General features: G+C 37.4%; 1 pseudogene; it reads right to left on the bottom strand.

Moving 5' to 3' along the window:
* Positions 1-6,418, bottom strand: part of LOC135226135 (glutamate receptor 2-like) — an 83,563-nt pseudogene extending 77,145 nt beyond the window's left edge.
* Between the last annotated feature and the right edge of the window lie 3,582 nt (positions 6,419-10,000).

The following is a 10,000-nucleotide window of genomic DNA, read 5'->3' as shown; positions in this document are numbered from 1 at the left end:
GATTGACAAAGTCAAGAAGAAAGTATCACTCATTGGTGTCGCAATACCATGGAACACCAGAGTTAAAGAGAAAGAGAGGGAAAAAATGAATAAGTATCAAGATCTGAAAATAGAAATAAGAAGGATATGGGATAAGCCAGTGGAAATTGTACCCATAATCATAGGAGCACTAGGCACGATCCCAAGATCTTTGAAAAGGAATCTAGAAAAACTAGAGGCTGAAGTAGCTCCAGGACTCATGCAGAAGAGTGTGATCCTAGAAACGGCGCACAGAGTAAGAAAAGTGATGGACTCCTAAGGAAGCAGGATTCAACCCGGAACCCCACACTATAAATACCACCCAGTCGAATTGGAGGACTGTGATAGAGCAAAAAAAAAAAAATAATAATAAAAAAAAAAAAAAAAAAAAAAAAATAATAATAATAATAATAATAATAATAATAATAATAATAATAATAATCGCTTTCAAACAGTTGTCCACTTTTTTGTTCCATCACTAATTTTTATCTTTCTCCCTATCTCCCTAGATAATAATAATAATAATAATAATAATAATAATAATAATAATAATAATAATAATAATAATAATCCAAACAAAAACTTCTTTCAGTTTTTCTTCTGAAGATTGAAAAAGAAACCCACAAAATCACTTTGTAACTTGTTTACTTCTAAGTATTTATATTTAATTTTACTACACACTCGAGTACTTTCAGGCCCTGTATGTGGCCCATTTTCAAGAGATGTTTGGGATGTTAGCCTGGGTCAAGGCCCAGCAGTCTTCTGGAACTTCTTCCTGTTGAGCTGTCATTTATGTTGATGGCTGTTCTGGTTTTCTTGAAGAGTTGCCAATCCCCTCTTGTCGCTCTGATATCCTGAGCTGATGGTCAATGGGATTAATCCTTGAGGTAAGGGTGTGGTTCGCCAAAAGTCTGTTGGGCAGGAAACCTAATCTCCAGGTCAGCCAAGCTTTCATATTAAAAGAAGCTAAGATTGACCCTGCTGACCTGGATATTAGGTTTCCTGCCCAACAGACTTTTGGTGACCACACCCTTACCTCAAGGATTAATCCCATTGACCATCAGCTCAGGATATCAGAGCGACAAGAGGGGATTGGCAACTCTCAAGGAAACCAGAACAGCCATCACATAAATGACAGCTCAACGAGAAGAAGTTCCAGAAGACTGCTGGGCCTTGACCCATGCTAACATCCCAAACATCTCTTGAAAATGGGCCACATACAGGGCCTGAAAGTACTCGAGTGTGTAGTAAAATTAAATGTAAATACGTAGAAGTAAACAAGTTACAAAGTGATTTTGTGGGTTTCTTTTTCAATAATAATAATAATAATAATAATAATAATAATAATAATAATAATAATAATAAAAATAATAATAATAATAATAATCGCTTTGCAACAGTGGTCCAGTTTTTGTACCATCACTTACTAATCTGTATCTATCTGCCTATTTTTCTATCTATCTATCTATCTATCTATCTATCTATATATATATATATATATATATATATATATATATATATATATATATATATATATATATATATAATATATATTATATATATGCGATATATATATATCGAACACAAATGTCCTTTAATATCTAATTCGCTCTACCCGTCGGAATTTAATATATTTCGTATAATGCTTAACCGAGGGGAATTTATTAAGCGATAATAGAATTGGCGATCGACAGGCGCGAACCACCCCGGTGTCGGGTGGTTTAAGGCTTCACTGCCAGTCCTAGAATTAGGAGGTCGCTGGTTCGCGCCCTGTCGATCGCCAATTCTATTATCGCTTAATAAATTCCCCCTCTCGTTAAGCATATGAAAATATATTAATTCCGAGGTAGAGCGAATTAGATATTAAAGGGCATTTGTAGTTCGATATATGTATATGAATCACGGGTAATGTGATAGACTATATATAATATATATATATATATATATATATATATATATATATATATATAAACGAATGCACTCTTACCATACCTCCAAGACAGAGGAGGAAGAAGCCGCCAAAATCAGCCAGCGAGAGCACCAGTGTAGAAACTCCGTCCTCCTTCCCGGGCCTCACCATGCACGCCGTAGCATTTGCCGTGAAATCCTGAATGTATCTGCTTATTATACCGCCCTCCTTCAGCATCGTAACTCTTAAATGACAGGGAATAGCGAAAACAGTCTTCCCAACAAAGTACTAAGGATGCATTATACTAATCGCTCCACAAATAAACATTGTGTGAGATAGGGCTGGGTTATACCGTGAAGGTAATGCATAGAAAACGGGTGCAAAGGGTGACAGGAATCGTGCAGTTATACATATTAGTTTTTAAATATATGAGGCCCGAAACTCGTGAAATTTAGTAGTATTTCTATTTGCTTACAGTCTGTTAAAGTGTGGTATGATCGAACTTTTCTTAGGGAAAGCAAAGGCAACACTTGATACCAAGATGGGCTCCTTTGCAATGTAATAGTTGCACTGGCCGGTTTCACTGTAGTCGTCGCTCATGATCTGAGGGAAAAACAAAACAAACACGGAATTCGTTAAGATAAGAGTAATCAGGACCAAGAATGTAATGGATCTTCAGGTCTTCATAGATAAAAAGGATATTTTTAACTCATTTTTTACGCATTTGACAGATGCAGTTTATTACACCCCATTTATAAATATGATTATGAAGGAGCAGTTGAAAAGTAAGGTCGCTATCAGAAATATATGCAGCATCCCTCTCTGGGGGATACAACCATCAGGTATGTCTATCATTTCCCCTGACAAATTAGGCTCCTGGAATGAACTAGTAGACCAAACTTGGGAACTGTCACTATTCCCAGTACTCAGGTCTTGGATATTTGGATGATCTAGTGATCCACACCAGGTGGCCTGTACACTTTCACACCGTATCGAACTTACAGGCGGCCTCGAGGTAAGGGGCTATACTGGCATAAGGACAGATTAATCTATAAACAGCTAGGTCCTCGTCCCTATACCGCTCTCAGTTTTCATCCCATTCTTCTCAACCACCCTACTCCCCAAAGAAAAGAAAACTATTATGTAGATAATAATGTATGAGTTTACTCGATTATTCCTGAGTGCCGTTGACTACAGGAATTTTGAATCTCCCAGTATTCTGTTTCCAGAATATTTAAATCTTCTATTTCCTGATTAGTTAAGGTATGGAGCCACTTTCAATAAGAACTCAGTTAAGGCCATTTTTCCCTCCCGGTCGTTTTATCATAAGAACGAAAGACTCCTACCTTCCTCATGGAGAAGAAATCACACAATATGGCGAACTTCTCAACATTCATCCGGTGGCGTTCGTCGTAAGAGGCTGTGATAAGGAAGCCTTTGTCGTTTATCACCTTGTAAATGCCTGATTTAGCGTCCTGTAATATAATTAAGAGTAGTTTATTATCCTTGTTTCCAACTGTTTATAGTAAAATCTCATATATAGATATATATGTCAGCAACTCTCCGAATGCAATGTTTGGTGTCTGTTACTCTATATTGCTAAGGATTGAAACTCTTTTACTGCTTATGGGTTTCCCTCTTTCCCACTGCCTCCATCCATCATAAGGTGTTAAGAGTCCCACTCCCTCTGATCAACAAAATCTGGCGTAAACTTTAGTTTCTTTTGCAAGACACAGCTAAGAATCATCTTACCCCAATAAACTGATGAAGAGAGGTTCCACGTTCGGTAGCCCAAGGGATCTTGCCATAGTCAACCAAATCTTGCGGAGAATCTACAGGAATTTCAACCTTCGGTATTGCCAGAAGAGAGGTCAGAACACCTTGGTAAGCTGAACTTAGAATTAAGGTTGCTACCATCCACGTCCCCATAAACAGTTGACCAGTCAGCATCATAGGTGGGAGCTCTACACCTACGACAGATGCATATGATTATTTTATCTAACTTAAACAGCTAAACTTAATATGACTATTTACTGTTTGATTGCTAAAAATCACTCGTGTTCATTGGTCAAATTATCATTGGTGTCAAAGGAAGCGTAAAAGCCTCAACAAATTCTGAAAACATAACAATGCCCAATTCCTTTCTAAACCCTGATAATCCCCCAGGATTCAGTGGGGAGTCCCAGAGCAAGGACCCTCAGGTAAACCTGGGTCCCAGGTTTTCTCAGACAAGCTGTGATAATAATCGCGACTTGGTTTAATATTGGGAAAACACGCAATTTGACTTATATGTTCTGAGACCTCTTGAGGATGCTGGGTCTATTCCACCAGCTGTTCCTTCACCTTCTAGAAATTAAGGCTTAAATCGGAGCCAACTTCGTTCCTACAGAGAAATGAATCTAAAATGACCCAATGCTAGATTGTTGAATGGAATGCTTTTGCAGAATCACAGGAAACAGTTGCTGGGTTTTGTCATACTTAATACTGGAGACAATTCTTCGGCTATTCTGGCACTTTCCAATGGAATCCAGAGCCCACTGTTTTCTGAATGAATAGAAACTCAGAAGTTTGAAAAGCAATTTTGTCTTTTACTTTATTGTACTCCACAAGTGTAATTTAAATTAGCATAATTCCTCTCCCTTAATTTATGGTTAATATTGCTACTCTACTAGAATTAATAAACAATTCCCTTTCTTTCTCTCCATTTTTCCTAACCTTCAAGCAGAAGTAACCTGATCAGCCAAACAGGTTCAAAAGTCAGCAGTGGCCAAATCTTTCCTCGAAACTCCTGGAGACCATGATGCTCCAGCCTTACTGGCCCCCACTGTTGAACAAACCATCTCATAGCGACTCCTAGTACCATACTTCCAACAACTGCCACTGACAAAGCTATCCATACCTGTAGTGGGGTAGAAGAATGGAATGGGCAGGCAATCAGGAAAAATACATACGAATGGTGTCAATACATTGTTGACACTTATGTATAATTGTTATTATATTTGAGTATTTGCATGCAAGTATCTATCCTTCCTATCTGTAATCACTAAGATGTATCAGTTCAGGAGAATAATCTTCAGGTAAAACATTGACTAGCAGTGCTAAGATGACAACCTTTTCTTATTCGAAATTGACACAAACTGTTTTGAATATAAATCTACATACATTCAAGCTTGTAGATAAATACACAGTGAGGAGCCTTGCATTTCTGAAGGCGTCTTACCTGCCAGGCAAACGGCTTAACAAAACCAGTGAGGTCTCGTTCGCGTGCAGGCCTCGTTGTCGATGTAGACAGGAACGGAAAAGTCGATCAGAAGGCTTCTCGGATATGTTATGCTGAATGGGCCTAGAGCCATGTCAACTTCCTGTGTGGGAAAAATTACTTTTGTTGCATTAGTGTATATATATGTGTGCGTACCTACATACTTACATAGAGGAATATATGACAGAGGGATATTGCCAGGAATTAATGAGACTAATATTAGTCTAATGTCCCCATTTGTAGGCCTATAAATTGGATCCCTTACCTTCCTGTGACATTGGCCTATCATTCCAGTTGTTGATCCGTTGGGTAATAATTCGACCCCACCCACTCTCCTTCTGCTGCTTCTACTAGAGAATATCTGAATCAAATTTGTAAGGAATAGGACCAGTGATTCCAAAACCGTGTTTTTACTTTATTATTATTATTTATTATTATTATTATTATTATTATTATTATTATTATTATTATTATTATTATTATTACCAAAAGGTTTGAAAAGAGCATGGGCAGTGATTACGGGGTAATTTTCCTATAACTATTGGGAGGTGCATTTGGACAGAATAGCAATGGAGAATATATGTCATTTAAATAGAAACGAAAACTGTAATTAAGAACATGCAAACATTGATTCCTGTTATTCTTATTTAAAATGGTGGGAAGGAAAAATTATGTAATTGCCTTGGCTCAGTAGTTAGAAACATCACCTCATCTGTGAGAAACATGGGATTGATCCCCCAACTTCCAAGTTATCTGAAAGTCTGTCCTTCTTCCAGAACAAATGTCAGTCTTTCCTCCATCGTCCAGAGCAAGTGTCAGCCTTTCCTTCCCCGTTCAGAATAAACGTCAGTCCATCCTTTTTTGCCCTCAGCAATTATCAGCCATTCATTTGTCCACAGAAAGTGTCAGCACGCCCTTCTTCGTCCACAGCAAGTGTCAGCCCTTTCTCCTTCATCTATAGTGAGTGTCAACCATTCCTTTGTCTACTGCAAGAGTCAGCCCTTCCTATATCCATAGGAACTTTTGCCCCTTCCTCCTTTGTCCACAGCAAGTGTCAGCCCTTCCTCCCTCCCCCGTACTTACGTGAAATTGAGTTTGCGAGCGAACGTGTCCATGAAGTCGACGAAAATCCCGGTCGACTTCACCAGGTGGCCCTGTTGGTCGTGCTCCATCAGCACCCAGGGGTCCCACACGCCGGCAGCAACAAGCAGATGTTTCCCAGAGAGCGCCATTGGACTAGACTCCAGAAAGTATCGGAAATTGTGATTTTGCTCGAGTTCCTTATCTGGAGTGATCGATACTACATAGCAAAAGGAATAAAATATAATCAGCTTCAAATAGTTTGGGTAGGTAAAAAGGTGTCACAGCTGTTTTGGTCACCGACACCGAATCTGTTTGGAATATTCCAAGTGTGGTGACTGAATACAACTTATTACTGACGATATTTCACCAAGCCTTGCTATATACAAAGTGTCGATCTGATCTGGAGAGTTTGGAAGTTCTACATGATATATAATAATCAAAGTATTCAGAAGTCTCATCATATATATATATATATATATATATATATATATATATATATATATATATATATACATACATATATATATATATATATATATATATATATATATACTATATATATATATGTATATATATATATATATATATATATATATATATATATATATATATATATAGAGAGAGAGAGAGAGAGAGAGAGAGAGAGAGAGAGAGATCATCACACCTATGTAACTATTAGGTTTCTCCCATTCACCGCTTAGGAATCGAACTTGGGTGTGTGCATAGGTATCCAGTTTTGTCTGTAGCGTATTTACATGATATTCTGGTGTTTACTGCCAAGGATTATACTTGATCGTTCTGTCTGGACGAAGAAATGTCTGTTGTTTACCTATAAGGGTCAGCGCCCTTTGAGACTAAGGCAGCGAAATAATCACTGGCTTAGTTCGGATGGGAGCATCGACTCGGACCCGACCCAGAGTTTAGACATGATGTCCCTTATCAAGTTAGTAATTCGCAAAGGTTCGTACGTGCTCCAAGTATTTTTGTTACTTACTCGACCTTACCGGAGGTCTTAGAGGTAAGGCCACACTGCAAGCAGCGAGGCTAGGTTGCATCTCGTGACGAGGCGGAGGTAGCGTCTAGCGATGCAGCGGAGAGGTAGCGTCAATTCGTTGCATTACCACACCAGTCTTGGGCCTCCGAAGACGCACGCGACACGTTGGTCGAATGTGATCATTAGTGCAGTCATTTCATCATCAAATTTGTTAAGAAAATTATTTTAATTTGAAAATATCTCCGTAGCGTTAGACGAAATACCATCTAAGTAAAAAACTGAATAGTGATTTTAACAAAAGAATGGAATTTGGTATTCTATATAAGGTCTCGAACGTATGATGACGAATTTTACGAATACTTGCACATAATAGATTTAAGTATATTGATCTATAAAAAAAACCTGACTATATATTTGTTGATTTTGTACATAAATTACATATTTTGTATATGTATTGAACTTTCAAATGTATCTTTTTAAAAGAAAAAAAAATATTTGCGTACGAGCTCAGGAATGTTCGATTCATTGCTTAGCAAACTTGAAGAGACTGAATAAACCTGTAATAAACTTCATAGACCTCATTTCTCCTGAAGGTGGACGCTCGGGACTCAGTGTTTTGTTTTAAAACATCCTGCATCAAGTAGTACGAGGAGCGCTCGCTACTAGAGTGTGGTCTAAATTGGCGCCAAGTCGCGCCATTCAAGCAGAATGCAGTGTCGCCGAACCATTACGCAGGAAATCGCAGACTAAGCGAAGTGAATCACGACACTTACTGTCACTTACTGTTCTTCAAAACCGCTCATTAGAAGGTACGTAACTTGTTATGGAAAAGTGAATCAGTAACACAATTCAAAATAATCAATTTCCTCTACATCAGCCCCTTCCTATATATGGAGTGTTTAGGAGCAATTTTTATGAAGCGTTGCTAATAAGTCGTTAGTTTCTTTTTTTTTTCTCTAGCGGATTTAACGTTGTCAGAAATTAGTGATACTTTCATCAACATAAATAATATCCATATGAGAATTATATGTATACACACACACACACACACAACACACACACACACACACACATATATATATATATATATATATATATATATATATATAGTTCTTGTAACGCCTTATTCTTTGTAGCTTACTCACAAAAAATTATACAATCAATGTGTTCCCTTAGGGAATACAAATGAACTTACTTTACAATGGTTCCTTATGGCGTCAGCAGGCTCCTTAATTGAGTGAGCGTGGAGGTAAGATCGTACCTAGCCGCCTCTGAAAGCAGCTGAATCTACAATGATTCTTATATGACTTAAGATTTTAGAAAACCTGTAGACTTGAAAGAATTCAAAGGCGTCTGTTATGCGCTTGCCAACGGTGGCTGAGTTAGCGCAGTCGTTTGCTCCATAGCAACTCTTCTCGATGACGTGGAGTAATGTGTCATTGGCCAGTTTAAAGACGTGTGATGACGTCACGGGGCGTCTGTGATAAGTGATAACTCTTAAGTCTTCCTTGTCATTATTATGGGAATTCGCTGGTCAATACACAAACTCTTTGACTCGGTTCCTTGTGAAATGTAATTAACAAAGAGAGTAACTTGTATCTCACGCTTTGAATGAGACTGAAAACTATGAAATATCTAATAAGCCTTTGTTCACCGAAGCTTGAATTTTGCACCCAGTAACTGGTTGACATTAGCGGTTTCAATAAATGTGAAAAAAATCACATGAGACATCTGGCTTTCCGTATCGATCACCCATCCAAACAATGACTGGATCCATCTTTATTGATCTTCGTTAACCTTACAAAATTGTTAACGTCAGTCTTAATGAATGTAGATTTTGTACAGCAAGCTATACAGATAGACAAATCAATTGGTTCATCATAATGACATTAATTTTGAGCCGTTAGTCAAATGTTTATTGGAATTCACTGGATCGACCTAATGATAACTATGTCATTGCCAGAAATTATGCGCTTTATTTAATGTAATTACTGATGAAAATACAAAGCGTATACATTTATTCTATTGAAGAAGAATGATTCTAGTCTTCGTTCCTTATGAATAAATTTGAAATGAGTCAATGGTAATTATGAATGCATCAGGAAGTGTCATCATTTGTATTTTATTGCCGAATTGTGGTTATTCAAAAACTCTCTCTCTCTCTCTCTCTCTCTCTCTCTCTCTCTCTCTCTCTCTCTCTCTCTCTCTCTCTCTCACTAACGCGCGTTAGTTACCGAGATACTTAAAACAAGAACAAATGCCAAGAAGGTAAATTCAGTACTGATTTCAACACCCTTCGACGAATACGATAAAGTGCGAATGAGGACTAAAAGGTCAATAAGAAAAGAGACCTTTTTAACCCCATCTCCATTAGTTTTTAAATTATCAGAAATTCTTTCCTTCTCTCTCGTTGTGTTTGGCAATATCACTAACATCAAATAGATATTACTATATAAATTCTATAATATCTATAAAGAGGGTAGGTTTTTGAAGAAGTATGCATATCCTACATAATAAATGAACCAATGACAATATACTCATTCTTCAAACAAGAACTGACGTTTTAGAATCAAGTGAACATAACCACTGCTTAATTCATTCATTTCAATGTTTGAATTCCTTCTTTTTATCTTGTCTAATGAAGCAGTACAGAGATCTTAATAGATATTGATGAATATGAACGTGACATACTGCAAATTGCCTTCCCAATATTCATTTATTCTTTTATTTTAAGATG

Source organism: Macrobrachium nipponense, chromosome 14 (assembly GCF_015104395.2).
Source record: "Macrobrachium nipponense isolate FS-2020 chromosome 14, ASM1510439v2, whole genome shotgun sequence".
NCBI classification, from domain to species: Eukaryota; Metazoa; Arthropoda; class Malacostraca; order Decapoda; family Palaemonidae; genus Macrobrachium; species Macrobrachium nipponense.
Note: the sequence above shows the minus strand (reverse complement) of the source record. Positions and strands in the feature narration are given on the sequence as shown.